The sequence below is a fragment of the Dendrobates tinctorius genome, unplaced genomic scaffold (assembly GCF_039654945.1).
Source record: "Dendrobates tinctorius isolate UK_male_01 unplaced genomic scaffold, ASM3965494v1 ptg000022l, whole genome shotgun sequence".
NCBI lineage: Eukaryota > Metazoa > Chordata > Amphibia > Anura > Dendrobatidae > Dendrobates > Dendrobates tinctorius.
The window spans coordinates 101,348,803-101,368,008 of record NW_027361690.1 but is presented as its reverse complement, the minus strand read 5'-3'; the positions used below and the strand labels follow the sequence as shown (position 1 = coordinate 101,368,008).

The following is a 19,206-nucleotide window of genomic DNA, read 5'->3' as shown; positions in this document are numbered from 1 at the left end:
GATGGTGGATATGTATGATGGGTATATGGGCACTGGACTATGGGATGGAGGATATGTATGATGGGTATATGGGCATGGGACTATGTGATGGTGGATATGTATGATGGGTATATGGGCACGGGACTATGGGATGGAGGATAATTATAATTTGTTATAACTAACCACAGGTAGTTACTATGCCCGGGCAGCACTGGGCTCTTCAGCTAGTTAAACATTAAATTCAAAATTTCTGCTCTGAATAATGGTATAACCTCATAATGACCAAGTGACGTAAGTTTATGGTGTTTGATCCTAAAATCTAACCCTGCACCATTGTAAATTTACGATGTGGGGTGAAGCTCATTCTCCTGCAATGTAGCTGGGGCAGGTCAGGTCACCAGCTGTCAAACATAGACGAGGGACCCTGGGAAGAGGACAGAAGCGGTTTACTTCCACTTCTGTCTTGTATTTCACTGGCTACATAGTGCTCAAAGAGTGATCTGTAAGATCTGCCGATCACATGCAGACCAAGATCAGCTCTGCAAGAGGCTTATATCACTGTGCTAAGCTACTGTATTCTTTTCCTATGTAAATGAGGTTCCTATGGATGCAATATTTTCTGTGGAAAAAAAGAGAGAAAAAAAACATGTAAGGAACAAAACGCCAAACCTAAAAATATTAGATATTTACTCGACTGTATTAACCTGGAGAATTAATTGAATGTTATTTGGTTTGAAACAGGAGCAATAAAGAATGTAAGAAAGAAAATCTAAACCAAAAATAGCTTTTTTAAATATTTGTGCCACAAAAACCTCAATAAATCATGATGTACAATCCCCCAAAACAGTGCTAAAGCTTCTTATCTCACCTTTCCTAGTATGTCCAGTCTTAGATCAGATAGGCAAAGAGATCAGATAGAGAAGGAGGGCAGGAGTGTGAGAAGCCTCTTCTTACCTTAGCACCCTCATAACTCCATTATTAGATCAGATAGGCAGGGTGAACAGCAGTGTGAGCAGCCTCTTCTTACATTAGCACCCCTGGCATCTCCAGTATTAGATCAGATAGACAAGGAGGGCAGGAGTGTGAGAAGCCTCTTCTTACCTTAGCACCATCGTAACTCCATTATTAGATCAGATAGACAGGGTGAACAGCAGTGTGAGCAGCCTCTTCTTACATTAGCACCCCTGGCATCTCCAGTATTAGATCAGATAGACAAGGAGGACAGCAGTGTGAGCAGCCTTTTCTTACCTTAGCACCCTCGTAACTCCATTATTAGATCAGATAGACAGGGTCAACAGCAGTGTGAGTGACCTCTTCTTACCTCAGCACCCCTGGTATCTCCAGTATTAGATCAGATAGATAGGGTGGACAACAGTGTGAGCAGCCTCTTCTTACCTCAGTACTCTTGGTATCTCTATTATTAGATCAGAATATCCACTGGGAGCACACTTTCCTACACATGAAGGGGGCTTCCCATTAAACATGCTCACAGACACAAATGATTACTGTTTAAATTTTATTTAGCAATGTTTTTATAAACTTACATTTCCTTTTAGTTTATTTTTTTTTCTATTACTGGAGAACCTTTTTAACTCCCTTACCCTTGAAGGTGGTTTGCACATTAATGACCGGGCCAATTTTTACAATTCTGACAACTGTCAATTTATGAGGTAATAACTCTGGAACGCTTCAACGGATCCCGGTGATTCTGGCTCTGTTTTTTCGTGACATATTGTACTTCATGATGGTGGTAAAATTTCTTCTGTATGACTTGCATTTATTTGTGAAAATAAATGGAAATGTGGTGAAAATTTCACAATTTTCCAATTTTGAATTTTCATGCCCTTAAATCACAGAGATATGTCCCACAGAATAGTTAATAAATAATATTTCCCACATGTCTACTTAACATCAGCACAATTTTGGTACCAAGATTTTTATTTTGTTAGGAAGTTATAAGGGTTAAAAGTTGACCAGCGATTTATCATTTTTCCAGCAAAATTTACAAAACCATTTTTTTTGTAGGGACTACATCACATTTGAAGTTACTTTTAGGGGTCTATATGATAAGATACCCAAAAGTGACACCATTATAATAGCTGCACCCTTCAAGGTGCTCAAATCCAGATTCAATTAGTATATTAACTCTTTAGGTGCTTCACAGGAATTTAAAAAATATAAATTAGCATTTAACTTTTTTCACAAAAAATTGATTTCAAATCCCAATTTTTTTTATTTTGACAAGGATAACAGGAAAAAATGGACTCAAAATTTGTATGCCGATACCCCATATGAGGGAGAAAACTACTGTTTGAGAGCACGGCAGAGCTCAGAAGGGAATTCGCACCATTTGACTTTTTGAATGTAAACTTTCCTGGAATCATTAGCGGACATCTTATTCCATTTGGAGAGTCCCTGATGCGCCTAAACAGTGGAAACCTCCCACAAGTGACCCCCATTTTGGAAACTAGACCCCTCAAGGAATGTATTTAGATGTGTGGTGAGCACCTTGAGCCTCCAGGTGCTTCACAGAAGTTTATAACGTTGAGCCGTGAAGTTAAAAAAAATCACATTTTCCCAACAAAAATGTTATTTTGGCCCAAAATATTGCATTTTCATAAGGGTAACAGGAAGGGAAGAGGCGCCATATTGGAGTTCAGATTTTCCTGGAATGGTTTGAGGGTGCCATGTCACATTGGCAGAGCCCCTGAGGTGCCAGAACATCAGAAACCCCCTATATGTGAACTCATTTTACAAACTACACTTCCCAATGAATTCATCTAGGGGTGCAGTGATCATATTGACACCACACGTGCCTCACAGAATTTTATGCTACTGAGCAGTGAAGAAAGAATATATTACATTTTCACCACTAAAATGTTGTTTTAGCCCCAAGTTTTTAATTTTTCTAAGGGCTAATAGGAATTTTTTTTTTACAACAAACTGAGGTCCATTTTTTCCTGAGTGCGCCAATTTCCTCCATGTAATCTGGAAATATTTTTCAGAAACAGTGCAAATCTCAGAAGGCAAGGAGCGCCCGGTTTTCGTTAAGGTTTGCAGGTGCCATGACCCACTGCGAGAGCCCATGAGGTGCCAGAACAGCAGAACCCCCCCATAAGTGACCCCATTTTACATACTAATCCTCGCAATGAATTCATCTAGGGGTGCAGTGATTATATAGACTCACAGAATTTTATACCATTGGGCAGTGAAGAAACAAATAACTACCTTTTTACCACCAAAATTTTGTTTTAGCCCCAGATTTTATATTTTCACACAAGAAGTTGGTAAAAATGGCATCAAAATTTGTCCCACAATTTCTATTGAATGTGGCAATATCCCATATGTGGCTGTACAGTACTACTTAGCCATGTGGAGAGACAGTTCGTGGACTCCATGTACAGAGCCCCTAATTGCTAGAAGAGCAGAATTACCCCTCAAGTGACCCCATTTTGGAAACTATTCCCCTTGGTGAATTTATCTACAGATGTAATGACGATTTTGACTTCATGGGTATTTTCAAGAAATAAGCAGCAATGAATGTTGCCGAGTGAAAATTGCAAGCTGCTGTTGTAGTGACCAGTACACTATAGTGACCAGTATGGTGTAGTAACCAGTATGTTGCAATCATCAGTATGTTATGCCCAGCCCGTGCTTCTGGAGACATGCACCTGTAAGGTAGGTGGGCTCTCATCGCTTCAGAAATGTCAAACGTGGATGCAATATGTGGTTTAGGTACACTCTGGGGCTCAGAAGGGAGGGAGGCATTTGGATTTGAGAGTAGAGAATTTGCTGACTTTCTTTTGGGGAGCGTGAAGCCATTTTGCTTTTCCAGAGCCTCTGTGCTACCAGTAACGTGGAAGCCCCCTATATTTCTGCTAACAGATGACTGATCTGAATGGGGCCTTGCTTTTTTGTGGATTGAGTTGAAGCTTTTATTGGGAACGTTTTACATAACGTTTGGGATCACAATTATCCGTCGCGCTACGCTGAGCACTTACTTTGGGGTTTACATCTAAATCGCTGAGTGATGTGATTCAGATGAAACCCCCGTGGGATCCATTCACTACATTATAATGAGGCAGCGGCAGCAGAGTTACTATGGACTCCTCTGGCCTCTGTTCAGCGGTGTTGTTCTTTTCAGAAGCGCACAAAACTGTGGCCATCGGCACTTTTATTCAGTCCTGGAAAACGGACACCGCCGGATCACAGGTCAGACGGCGTCCACAGTGCCTCCATCTTCCTCATTATAGGGAATCGTCCACCAGAGGTTCCGTCTGAATCACTTTTTATTATTATATGCATTACGTAAAATAGGGGGCAGGTCACTGAAGGATCAGTGACCTTGTCATAAGCCATAAGGATGAATACCTAAGTAGAGCACCACATGAAGACCCCCCCACAGGCCGCCCCGGAGTATGAGAATCTCATTAACTGAAAACTACAAATAAAGATTAAACAACCACCAGACGGATTTCATCAACCAAAGTATCATTGTAATCAGTATAACAACGCCGACCTGACACTGTCTGTAGGTTACTGTGCCCAATCCTGCTGACGGGTTCACTTTAAGCCCTGGCCATTGTCCACATAAGACTGGACTTTTTTTATCTATTGTTATGGACTTTTTAGTAGTCTGGTGAAAATTATAAGAATATCCATCCATCAAATCTGGCATTTTCAGTCATCTGCAGATGTTGGAGAAAAAAAGATTTGCCAGGTTGGCAGCAGCTTATTTTGTTCTCTTCCTTGAAATAAATCTACATGCTCAGCCGAGTACACATGTTTAGAGAACGTGCAACTGTTGGAGAAAGACTGAACTCGATGGACCTTTTATCAACCTATAACTACGTGTATGATGGAGTCTATACTATGCCTGTTGGCCGTTATTTATTTTGCTTGCTTATATAGCGCCATTAATTACACTGGGCTATACAGACATTATCATCTCTGTCCCCAATGGGGCTCACAAATTCCCTATTAGTATGTCTTTGGTGCGTGGGAGGAGACTCATGCAAACAAGGGGAGAACTGTCTGGCTCCCTTTAAATTCTAATTTAGGTAAGAAAGGAAACTATTCGGTGATAATGCCTGAGGTCAGCCTTAGCAGAAATTAGAATTGCTATGTTTGCAAGATTAAGAGCTGGCAATTTAACAAAATGCTCATGCCAACATAGAAAATAAATCCTACTAAGAAGCGTAGTTTTTCTAAGCAAGAATATGAAAGTTTCTTGGGGGAAGTTAAGGTCTAGGACGGAGGTTCGTCTATGTTAATGTGCTGTGACCTCTGAGATGCCTGCAGGGAACATTCCCAACAGAGGTACAATAGATGGTTTTAGTGTTTGGGTTCATAGGGGATTACATACTCTAGTGTTGCTCCAGTGGGGTTTCCATTCCTTTCACTACAACCAAACCCAGATAATTCTTGTGTCTGCATAAGTCAGTAGATGAAAACAATCTCCAGGCTTTCGTCCATGTCTTATGGGACACATTCATCATGTTATCCCTCTGAAACATCCTTTGTTGTTTCAGATGATGACATCTGTGACTACATGTGTGTAATGTATTAATCCTTCATTCACGCCATGCCCTATGCTTAAGGTTAAAGCAGAACTCCGGGTTTTCTCTTCATCCTGCTAAGTTTATGTGTAATTACATGATAACTTTCTCACTGATTGTTTAGCTGATTGTAGCTTCTTATTATTCCGACCTTCCCTCATTACCGTGCACTGACTTTCTAAATTGTGCCGGCCTTGTGCCTATGCACATCGGTCAATCTGACCACCAATATCTACAGTCGGAGGCCGGTCAAACCCTGTTGGTGCCCAAGGTAGTGGCTTTAGATGTACCCCTAATCACACCTGCATACTGCCAGTGCCCCCAATCACACCTCCGGTCCCTGCATGCTGCCGGTGCCCCCAATCACACCTCCGGTCCCTGCATGCTGCCGGTGCCCCCAATCACACCTCCGGTCCCTGCATGCTGCCGGTGCCCCCAATCACACCTCCGGTCCCTGCATGCTGCCGGTGCCCCCAATCACACCTCCGGTCCCTGCATGCTGCCGGTGCCCCCAATCACACCTCCGGTCCCTGCATGCTGCCGGTGCCCCCAATCACACCTCTGGTCCCTGCATGCTGCCGGTGCCCCCAATCACACCTCCGGTCCCTGCATGCTGCCGGTGCCCCCAATCACACCTCCGGTCCCTGCATACTGCCAGTGCTCCCAATCACCGTTGGTTTATGCATGCTTCCGGTGCTCCCAATCACACCTCCGGTCCCTGCATGCTGCCGGTGCCCCCAATCACATCTCCGGTCCCTGCATGCTGCCAGTGCTCCCAATCACACTTCCGGTCCCTGCATGCTGCCAGTGCTCCCAATCACACTTCCGGTCCCTGCATGCTGTCGGTGCCCCCAATCACACCTCCGGTCCCTGCATGCTGCCGGTGCCCCCAATCACACCTCCGGTCCCTGCATGCTGCCGGTGCCCCCAATCACACCTCCGGTCCCTGCATGCTGCCGGTGCCCCCAATCACACCTCCGGTCCCTGCATGCTGCCGGTGCCCCCAATCACACCTCCGGTCCCTGCATGCTGCCGATGCCCCCAATCACACCTCCGGTCCCTGCATACTGCCAGTGCTCCCAATCACCGTTGGTTTATGCATGCTTCCGGTGCTCCCAATCACACCTCCGGTCCCTGCATGCTGCCGGTGCCCCCAATCACATCTCCGGTCCCTGCATGCTGCCAGTGCTCCCAATCACACTTCCGGTCCCTGCATGCTGCCAGTGCTCCCAATCACACTTCCGGTCCCTGCATGCTGTCGGTGCCCCCAATCACACCTCCGGTCCCTGCATGCTGCCGGTGCCCCCAATCACACCTCCGGTCCCTGCATGCTGCCGGTGCCCCCAATCACACCTCCGGTCCCTGCATGCTGCCGGTGCCCCCAATCACACCTCCGGTCCCTGCATGCTGCCGGTGCCCCCAATCACACCTCCGGTCCTTGCATGCTCCCGGTGCCCCCAATCACACCTCCGGTCCCTGCATGCTGCCGGTGCCCCCAATCATACCTCCGATCCCTGCATGCTGCCAGTGCCCCCAATCACACCTCCGGTCCCTGCATGCTGCCAGCCTCTCAACCTGAACTGACCGAGGTGTTTGAGTAGAATGGCCTAACTGGGTGCTCATGGGCCCCAATGCAAAATGTCCAACAAAGCTCCCAACTCTTGAAAGTCATTCATTGGATTGATCTCATACGGGCCAAAGGGATCTTTTGGGTCCTCCTAGGCTATTGGGCCCAGGAGTGACAGTGTACCCAGTGTAGTTATGCCCCTTGCAGTAGCACAAATGCTTTAATAATTTTACTGCTGATACTGCTATAATATACTATAACATAATATTTTATATAATAATTATTCTATAATAATATAATATTAATATCAATTAATATTAATATCTATAACAATTAAAATAAATTAATTATTTAATAATTACTAATAATATAATAAATATACTATAATAATACTACTAATGCCGCTGTAGTAATTTTATTAACCTCACCAGAAATTCTACTTTATCTAGAAGTCAAAGGCGCCACGTTCACACGTTCAGTATTTGGTCAGTATTTTCCATCAGTATTTGTAAGCCAAAACCAGGAGTGGAACAATCAGAGGAAAAGTATAATAGAACCACGTCACCACTTCTGGATTTATTACCCACTCCTGGTTTTGGCTACAAATACTGAGGTAAAATACTGACTGAATACTGAGCGTGTGAACATGGCCTAACTATTTCTTTGAGCACAATACCAAGGTATGTCAAATAAAAACTTCCAGTGATAGCATGTTAAAGAAAATCTGTTATTGAAACAGGGTCTTTTACCTTTGGGCACATTATATACTAAAATAATAAATCAGAAATGTACTTAAGCAGAGGGAACCTTATAGTGGATGCAACTTACTGTTGTCCTGAAACAACTCCTTCAAATGGGTCTCATATTCATTAATTAAAAAATAAAATGATAGATTGCTTCTATCAATCTTCAGAAGTGCAATGTCCCCCAGGCAGCAGGAAGCCATGAGACAGAGGAACGGTGCACTCCTGGAGAATAAAGATGAACATATCACTTTAAAAATGACCTGTCACTTCAAAAAAATTACGTGAAATACCTTGTAAAAATCCAAGAGCTCCCCTGATTGTGCCGCTATTTTCCGTTTTGCTCTGTGTTGCTCTAATGCAGAGAAATTCCCATTTATTACTTTTGAAGCACAATATGTGAAATCTCTGATTGCAGTCCAACTGGATGTTTTTTCTCAGTTTGGAGACATGCACTTTCACCCCTTCGTTCAATCATAGCTTGGCAGTTTTTGAGACTGCTAGACGAGCAGTATGCTGCCTGAGAAAAAGCACGCCAGCACTAGGGCATGTTACGCAGATGTGTGATGGTACCTAAACCTTAGGCCGAGTTCACATGAATGTATAAAAAAAGTCATAATTTCGTCTAAATGACTTGGATGTTTTTTTTTTCCTCATGTGTCATCCATATACAATCCATTCTTTTGCAGCAGCTATTAATCATTTGCAACACTATTTACAGTTTTCTGGGTTAAAGAATTGCAATGTATCCTTAAAAATCAGATATTGTAAGGCTGTACTGTATTGGATCCTTATTATTCTGTGCGCTCATAGATTAAGCTGGTCGTGATACAGAAGAAGCTAGTGCATGTCGCGATTTTGAGGTCACGTCCTGTCTAGTGACGCGGCTGTCTAGTGGTGATTTTGAGGCCACGCCCTGTCTAGTGACGCAGCTGTCTAGTGGTGATTTTGAGGCCACGCCCCGTCTAGTGACGCAGCTGTCTAGTGGTGATTTTGAGGCCACGCCCCGTCTAGTGACGCAGCTGTCTAGTGGTGATTTTGAGGCCATGCCCCGTCTAGTGACGCGACTGTCTAGTAGTGATTTTGAGGCCACGCCCCGTCTAGTGACGCGGCTGTCTAGTGGTGATTTTGAGGCCACGCCCCGTCTAGTGACGCGGCCATCTATTGGGCGGGGCCTTGCTCTATATAGTTGTATGAAATGAGGCCACACTCACTGGACGGGCTCTTGCCGGTTATATGTATAACATGTACATACCCGCCGATCCCAGAAACGGACAAATCCTCACATCGCACAGTCTTGCATTTTGAGGGGATTCATTAGTTTGCGGTCACACAGAGTGACTGTAGACTTATCGATTTAGACCGGACAACCCGTTTAATGTTTTTAAAAAGTCAGCAGCAATGCACCCACAGAGTACGACAGCTCAGATGACAGGTCTATTTAGTACATAAAGAGTTAAAAATGTGGGTTTTCGTGGAACCGATGCAGATGGGGGGGTCTTTCGCTCCAGGCTTGAGAAACGCCTGGGCCTGTTTTGTTTGGACAACTTTGGGTACAAACCAAGCTATGAGGTCAGAGTGACATATGGACATGGACTACCATGAATCTCTGTCTCCCATGCTGAGCCGTCCCACGCAGTCAGTGCAAATCCTCCTCCTGGCTCCACACATCCACCCAGTACAAGCCGGGAGATGATGTCCTGTGTTTGTTGGATGGTAGGCTCATTCTTCAGAGGTGTAGAACAACCGTCCACCATGATGGCCAAAAGAGGACTGTGGGAATAAAAGTAATTTACCACCGACAGTCACTCAAAACCAATCCGCCCCCTATAAAATCCTACCTATGAGACTGAATACCAGAGGAAAAACTGGTATAATTGGTATTGTTATTTTAGGACCTAAACAGCCATGTCAATAGATTGCTTACTGGAATTGTCCCGACAGATCCCTTTAAGTGGGTGGTCGTATCTTTTTAATTCTATGGCAAATTGCTAGAATATGCCATACTAATTTGAATTATGGGGCTCCAATTAAAGGGACCACAACTGATACTACGAAGAAAGAGAGCCCATAGCTGTTATGCTGAACATCAGTTCTCCCTTTCATCTGCTGTGTAGGGAACATTTTGGCTAAGTGCCCACGTTGCAGAAATGCTGCGGAAATGTCCGCAGCATTTCCGCAACTCCCCACAAGCGTTTTGCAAGCATTTTTAGCTTGCAGAATGCTTGCTCTTTCCAAAAGTGATTGACAGGTTGGTCACGCTTGTCAAGCATAGTGTCAATTATTGGGCTGCTTGCTGCAGTTTTGATAAAATCACACTGCTGTGCTCTGTTTGATTTTCAGTTTTCTCTGTGTACACTGTGTGTAGGCAGAAAGCTGCCAATCAGTACTTTTTTGGGGAGAGGGAAGGGGGGCTGGACCACCTGGCAGCTGGTTTACTGGTCAGCTAGCGATAATGTACTGCCAATAAAAGTGTTTTATCAAGGCTACATCAAGTAGGCTAGTAATTGACACATCACTGGAATAAGGATATCTGTCTAAATATTATACTGCTCTTGGATTAGGTGACAGAAACCTGGTGACAGATTCACTTTAACAAGCTGCAACTGTTTATTAGAACTGTGGTGTCTAATTTCTAAGGAAATTAATTAAATAATTGTTTCAACACACTTTGCATCAATCAATAGTACAAGTGAATTTATGAAATTTTGTAAGATATCTTATCAGAAAAATGTATTTCTTTCTCCACCAATGAACATTTCTTTCTCTCCTCATGCCTGCCGAACTCATCATCTAAAAAACAGCTAAAATCCGTCTTGCTCCACCTGAAATGGACTGCCAGCAAAGGCAGGTGTCAAGTTAGTCAGCATGTAGAACTCTATGGAGATCGCAACATCCAGCACAGTGAGAGAGAAGGCAAACACAGGCAAATGGAGCTGTAACTTCCAGAAAATGCATTTAATTTCAGTGCTGGATTCACAACCACACAGCTCAGCACTGATGTATAATGTCTTCCATACTGTGGCTGGTTCTGTCTGGGTGCTACAGAGAAAGAAGAGCAGGGATCTATGTGCTGTCAATGGAGATCATGGCATCTAGTCTTCTCCCACTAGCTCAGACACAATTGAATATTATTATTCCAAACAAAGGAGATTTACTAGATATTAACCCTAAATTTTTACATTAAATTTTAAGTAGACACCATAAACACAATACCAAAAAATTCTACTTAAGAAAAGATTCCAAAACAGCTAAAATCCATCTTGCTCCACCTGAAATGGACTGCCAGCAAAGGCAGGTGTCAAGTTAGTCAGCATGTAGAACTCTATGGAGATCGCAACATCCAGCACAGTGAGAGAGAGAAGGCAAACACAGGCAGATGGAGCTGTAACTTCCTGAAAATGCATTTCATTTCAGTGCTGGATTCACAGCTACACAGCTCAGCACTGATGTATAATGTCTTCCATACTGCGGCTAGTTCTGTCTGGGTGCTACAGAGAAAGAAGAGCAGGGATCTATGTGCTGTCAATGGAGAGCATGGCATCCATCTAGTCTTCTCCCACTAGCTCAGACACAATTGAATATTAGAAATTGAGACTGCAGAGGAGAAAAGTTATGAAAAATGCAGGATACAAGTCATACAATGATTAGAAATGGTGTTATTCCTCTTATATACAGAACTGACAACTTATTCTGAAAACTTACTTGAAATTGTAGGTTCGCTTTTAAGAGTTGGTGAGAGCTGCAGACCCTTTACACCCATTGTTGTAAATCCATAGCAAGTCTTTAGGTTTCTGGCATGGCTGTAAGGTAGAGGTGCACAATTGTTTCGTAGATCTTCCTCTTTCTGTGACATAAGTCGTTCTTTTAACATGTCCAAGGTGAAGTGGGCAAGGCAGGATCCTCCTTAATAAAGATGGGATTGTAGACATTGCGCCTACTCATGGCACAGAGCACATTTACTTTGGGCTAGTCCCTCATGTGCACTGTGAGGGAACATGGTGTTTCTGAGCCAAAAATTCTTACACTGTGGAGAGTGAATTTCCTACTGAGGTGCAAAGTATTCCCAATGCTGAAGACCAGCCTGTCAACGAAATAACCCTCTTCTAGTCTGCCTGGCTAATCAGTGCTAAAGTCACGGCGTTCCGGTTTGTCGTCTGGTTTCAATGCATTGTGAGGAAGATGTAATGTGGATGGCCTACAGTGCAGACGTATTCGGAAGATGCGCGTGTTGAGTGGCACCTGTGGCTCCATACCAGTCAGCCTGGGCCACAGTCTAGGCCAACGCTCGTACGCGGCTCCAACCCTGTTCACTATCTCTCCCGAAGTCTTTGGGCGACACGGACTTTTCTCATGATGGTACAGTACCATGTTATCCTATGGGTTTTCAAAACCGCTGTGCCCACGCTGCTTTTTTTTCCGCGCGGTTTTTCTGCGGTTTACAAACCGCAGCATGTCAATTCTTTCTGCGGCTTCCGCAGCGGTTTGGCACCTGTTCCATTGTCCAGGTGTCAAACCGCAGGGCAATCCGCAGGAAAACCGCAGGTGAATCCACACCGTGTGCACATAGCCTTATTACATTTGTTCTGTTACACCAGACAAACTGCTAATTCCAACACGCAAAAGGCTTTTTCTTGCCTCCATGTCGTCTTCTTATGTCTCACTATGGAAACACATTTGACTATTGAAAAATGCAAGCTGCGCTGTGATTGGCTGCTAGGGTAACTAAGCCAGTTTGGCTTTGATTTTCAGCCACTGCTGTTAATATAACTACCGGCCATTACTCTTAGAATCACCATGTATTTTATATCCGAGTGAGGAGCGCCATGTATTAGGCAGTAATTCAGTGTATACACATGGTTCCTATCATACATTGGTGCTTTGAGTTGAGCTCAATAGCACATAGTGTTCTATGGCACCACATCACATATATAATATAAGCCTGACAATCCTTTCTGGCCTTTATGGAAGAAACCGTCCATGTTTTTCCTCCATAATGTGCTATTGGTTTAAAAAGCGAGGAACTTTACAGAGCCTTGATGGCCGCCCATCCTTCACTTTCCCACCGCTCTTTCTTCCTGCGCTCTCCTCCTTCTTTCCCAGTGACAATGTACAATATAGGGACTGTTGTGCTGGAAGTTCGTGGACAGATCAGATCAATGAAGCCCTGTTTTTGCTGACACAGAGGGCATCTTTGCCTTTGATTTTTGGCCATGCTTTGTCTTCTCGGGTGTCCTATGTGACCCTATGAGACTCTCTTGCGCATGAGAATTCTGAATTCTTCTGACCCGCTCCCTTAATCAGCAAGCTTGTCTACAACCGGAAGATAAATCCACTGTCTCATGCATTTCTTTTTCGGTGAATCTATTTTTTGTAAATGTATTTGAATTTCGATTTGTAGATGTGATACAGCTGAATCTGTAGTGTACAGGTTAGGGTTGCTTCATCATAGTCATTACTGACATATTGCTAGGAGTTGCCACCAATGCCTGATCGGTAGAGATCTTACTACTGTTACCCCCACTGATTGTAGTCACTGACCATCTATGTGGTCACCCAGAAAAATGCCAGTTGAGTCAACAGGAAAAAACTTTCCTAACTCCAGAGCTACTTCTTTATAGGGAAGCCAAGTGTCACTTCAGTTGGACCTCCACTGGTCAGACCTCGGCGGCACATACTATATTGAAGTGGTTGTCCTTGAGAGCAATATTGATAATATATCCTTAGAATAGTTAACAAATATTATGTAGGTGGAGGCCTGATATCTACCACTTTTTAGCTGTCAGATATAGCAGATCTGTGTCATATCATGGGGCTTTTACATGGGAATGCAGGTAAACGTAAAGTGGTTGTTGAGAATACGATATTGATGACTTATCTTTAGATATGACACTGCCACTGATTAGTTAACATCAGGGTGCAGCAAAATGCCAGGAATTCACAGTGTATGGAGGGGGAACACCACAGCTCCTCCATATACTGTGTAGTGGACATTTTCAAATTCTGCAGTCCAGCTCTCGGTGAAGTGAATAGGACCCCACAGCACAGCCTCACTATGGAACATGCACATAAAGTGCAGCACAGATTCATCTCAACTCCGACTCCACAGCCCTGATCACTACTGAGCATGTACATAAAGTGCAGCACAGATTCATCTCATCTACGACCCCACAGCACTGGTCACTACTGAGCATGTACATAAAGTGCAGCACAGATTCATCTTATCTCCGACCCCACAGCACTGGTCACTACTGAGCATGTACATAAAGTGCAGCACAGATTCATCTCATCTCCGACCCCACAGAACTGATCACTACTGAGCATGTACATAAAGTGCAGCACAGATTCATCTCATCTATGACTCCACAGCACTGGTCACTACTGAGCATGTACATAAAATGCAGCACAGATTCATCTAATCTATGACTCCACAGCACTGGTCACTACTGAGCATGTACATAAAGTGCAGCACAGATTCATCTCATCTACGACTCCACAGCACTGGTCACTACTGAGCATGTACATAAAGGGCAGCACAGATTCATCTCATCTCCGACCCCACAGCACAGGTCATTACTGAGCATGTACATAAAGTGCAGCACAGATTCATCTCATCTATGACTCCACAGCACTGGTCACGACTGAGCATGTACATAAAGGGCAGCACAGATTCATCTCATCTACGACCCCACAGCACTGGTCACTACTGAGCATGTACATTAAGTGCAGCACAGATTCATCTCATCTATGACTCCACAGCACAGGTCATTACTGAGCATGTACATAAAGTGCAGCACAGATTCATCTCATCTATGACTCCACAGCACTGGTCACTACTGAGCATGTACATAAAGTGCAGCACAGATTCATCTCATCTATGACTCCACAGCACTGGTCACTACTGAGCATGTACATAAAGTGCAGCACAGATTCATCTCATCTATGACTCCACAGCACTGCCTCACTACTGAGCATGTACATAAAATGCAGCACAGATTCATCTAATCTATGACTCCACAGCACTGGTCACTACTGAGCATGTACATAAAGTGCAGCACAGATTCATCTCATCTACGACTCCACAGCACTGGTCACTACTGAGCATGTACATAAAGGGCAGCACAGATTCATGTCATCTCCGACCCCACAGCACTGGTCACTACTGAGCATGTATATAAAGTGCAGCACAGATTCATCTCATCTATGACTCCACAGCACAGGTCATTACTGAGCATGTACATAAAGTGCAGCACAGATTCATCTCATCTACGATCCCACAGCACTGGTCACTACTGAGCATGTACATAAAGTGCAGCACAGATTCATCTCATCTATGACTCCACAGCACAGGTCATTACTGAGCATGTACATAAAGTGCAGCACAGATTCATCTCATCTACGACTCTAAAGCACTGATCACTACTGAGCATGTACATAAAGTGCAGCACAGATTCATCTCATCTACGACTCCACAGCACTGGTCACTACTGAGCATGTACATAAAGTGCAGCACAGATTCATCTCATCTACGACTCCACAGCACTGGTCACTACTGAGCATGTACATAAAGTGCAGCACAGATTCATCTCATCTATGACTCCACAGCACTGGTCACTACTGAGCATGTACATAAAGTGCAGCACAGATTCATCTCATCTACAACTCCACAGCACTGGACACTACTGAGCATGTACATAAAGTGCAGCACAGATTCATCTCATCTATGACCCCACAGCCCTGGTCACTACTGAGCATGTACATAAAGTGCAGCACAGATTCATCTTCTCTACGACTCCACAGCACTGGTCACTACTGAGCATGTACATAAAGTGCAGCACAGATTCATCTCATCTATGACCCCACAGCCCTGGTCACTACTGAGCATGTACATAAAGTGCAGCACAGATTCATCTCATCTATTACCCCACAGCACTGGTCACTACTGAGCATGTACATAAAGTGCAGCACAGATTCATCTCAACTAAAAGCCGAGATCCTTAGATCAGGAACAGAACAGACATTTATAGGACATTTCATAAATTTCCCAAATTCTTATAAAAAAATTTACAGCACATCGTGCATTGTAGTACTGTCACGTGGACCCGTTCTGTGTGACGCGACCAGCAGGCCGGTAACTGAAACAACAAGAAGCGGCACGTGATACTGTCCTGTGTGACATGGCTCGCAGTCCGGTAACTAAAACAACAAGACAAGGGGAAGGGAACAACAGTTACAACGGTGGGCCCTGCGATAGAGAAAGGGGACGTGGAGACCTCCTGCACTCCCCTGAGTCAGTGTCCCTAACACTCCTAACGTTCCCTATGCCGGTTCTGCACCGGGCGCCGATCAGGAACCTGTCGCTCTAGCACACCCTACACCTATCCCTTGCTAGGGAGCTGGGTGGCGCAGGCACTGGCCCCACCGCTGTACTAATACACACTAAGGAAAAACACAAACAGGGAAACACAACTTCGCTTTACTCTGTTGCACTTGCTCCTGGCAACAGAATCCACCACCAGAATGCCGCTTTCCTCCTGAATCGCTGCCACCAAGCTCTGTCAGAGCTGCAAGGAAATCCCCTATGACTCCTTCCACACCAGGGCTAAGACAGTGCTGCAAGGAACGCTCTCCAGCTCCTTCCTCCACCAAGGATGGTTGAAATGAACACTATCACCAACACTGATTGCAACACCTGTGACTCTTTTATAGCAGAGCCAACAATCACACCTGCATTATAATCATGTGCACTAAACTAAAGAAACTAGAGTGCAGTGATGCTCACCACCACCGGGGGAAAGCATAGAACAAACGACACCACAGTGCAATAATCCTAATGGCCACCGGGGGCAAAAACCAACCTTATGCACAGCTTGGAAAAAAAAAAGGTTACCTGTGCTTTTTATCAGTCCTGATACAGCATGGATCATGACAAGTACTGTACCCAATTTATTATATAATTTAGCAGTCGGACTTGGTGCACTTTATTCTGACTCCACGAAATGGACGCCGACTCCATAGCCCTGCTAAAAAGGCCTTAAAATTTAAATAATCTTTGATGAACACCACCACCTGACATCTTGACTCCTCACTATTCTGTGCCCATCACAGAGGTAGTGCGCATGCATGACCACTGCTCCATATCGCTGTTTTTGGGAAAAGTGGTCTTACATGCGGATTATCATTTCCATAGACCAATCAACAAATAAAGGGTGGTCAGACATGCACATTGCACTTCCTATACAATTGTGGACAGGGACATCCGTTCTCGCACCCACTGATCATGACAGTCGTTGGTATTTTTCCTTTGAGCCAGTTAACACTAAACAGGTGTCTTGTGTGAGATCTAATAACCAGCGCTATATCTCCAGTATGAGGGAAGAAAGTCAGTGCTGACGTACGCTCTCCTGTGCCATGATCATGATTAATTCCCTCTGGTTATTGGATCTCTGAATGTATCGGCCTTTCAAGTGGAGCCAGAAATAAAGGAACATCTTTTTTTATTAAATGCAGAAAAATGGGCTCAGCTTTTTGGCAGGATGGGAAAAAGGGGTCATCATTTAAATAGCTGCAGAGAGTAGGACATGCCCAATTCAATTTTTATTGCATTCAGCGGGTAAGATTATCTTAAGTCTTTCCATATCTCTGTCTCAGTAATAGGAGCCAAAAGTACAAAGCCGGTCAGAATAAGCTCGACGTTACTGAGATTCAAAGAGGCTTATCGGGAGTGGATCACTGGCCGAAGGGCAAGAAATACAATGACGAACGATTCGATATCTCACTGATCATTGTAGTAACATCAGAGTTATATAATAACCTGGCTAATAACATGCAATATGAGCTAATAACACACCAAACACATGCCGTAGTGATCAAACCCGAACGTGTTCCTCATCTGAACCGATTTCCGCTTGGTTTTCTAACTTTGAATAATTGCTACCGTATTTTGCATTTTTAGAAATACATATAGTACATCTCTAGCAAGGAGTCCATCATACAAGTAATTCACTCCATGGACAAGAAATCCAAAACGTTGCTCATGGCACCATTGACGTAGCCAGTTGTTCACCTGTTGAATCCTGTTCATTCTCCTTGGTCCATGTCCATCTACTGAGAAAAGATGGATGAGAAGACAACCTGGGTCATAGAAGATGACTCATGGGTCATAGGAGACAAAGACAGCTGTGTTATGAAGCAGGCTATATTTCCCTTGTAACTGGGACTATTATACCAATCCCAGTTACAAAGGAAATAAAATAAAATATGTAAACATTTACATGGTGCCCAAAAGTCTTATGACATTCAGGTAGGCACAATAGGTAAAATAAATAAATAAAAAACAGGTAGAGAATACATAAATAAATAGCATGCCACTTTCAAACCAAATTGCTGTTACTAGCCCCCCATAACAAACAAAAAAAGTGTCCGATATATAAAAATATTTGTGGCACAATGGGGAATCAAATTTTTAATGTATTCTAGTGATCTGGTCATTTAATAAAAAAATAGGAAAAACAGACACTTATTTCCATTAGTTTTTTACCGATATCGCCTTACATTAGCAAAAAACAGAGAATATGACAGAGACCTAAAAATAGAGTCTCATGAAAAAGAGGCCTATATTATTTCAATATCCGAATGAGAGAAAAAAGCGTTGGAGTGGCGCATTATATCTAAGACTCCGATGTCCGGTCATATACTCGCACTCCGGCATCTTCACTGACAGTAGCTCCTGACTGTCCGAAAGTCAGAAGCTACATCACAGCTCTCAGTGCAAGTCTATGAGAGACAGAACAAGGGCATCATTGACTTGTTGTGAAAAGTGACCTTTGCGCCGCTCCATGAAACACTGAAGCTGCCGGCAGGTCACTTTACACCGGAGACTGACGGGAGCGATGCCGGGAATCGATGAAGGCAGTGACAGGTGAGTATGAGACAGGGGGCAGGAAATTACATGTAAAGCACCACTTCAGCGTCGCAATAAAAAAACCTGCTGGAGTGGTGCTCTAAACCGCATGTATGAAAAGAAATGTGCCTGGTCAAGAACGGAGGGGTAAATGGCCCGGACTTGAATTGGTAAACAACCGCTGATCGATCCATGTATGTAAATGGATCCTTAGATTCTTCTAAAGCCACGTTCACACGTTCAGTATTTTACATCAGTATTTGTAAGCCAAAGCTAGGAGTGGGTGAGAAATACAGAAGTGGTGAACATGTTTCTATACTGATAGTGTGAACGTGGTCTAACTTGTATTCTACATGACAAAAAGTGACTATCACCCCCTCTACTAAGTCATCAAGATCTCTTGGTGCCAGGATCAATGAGGTTCCAGCACCCAGACCCTGAGGGATCGCTCTCATA

General features: G+C 43.9%; 1 protein-coding gene across 1 annotated transcript in view; it reads left to right on the top strand.

The window, feature by feature from the left end:
• The window catches only part of ADGRA2 (adhesion G protein-coupled receptor A2), a 206,277-nt gene that overhangs the window by 127,684 nt on the left and 59,387 nt on the right, over nucleotides 1–19,206 (top strand). The window lies entirely within an intron of this gene.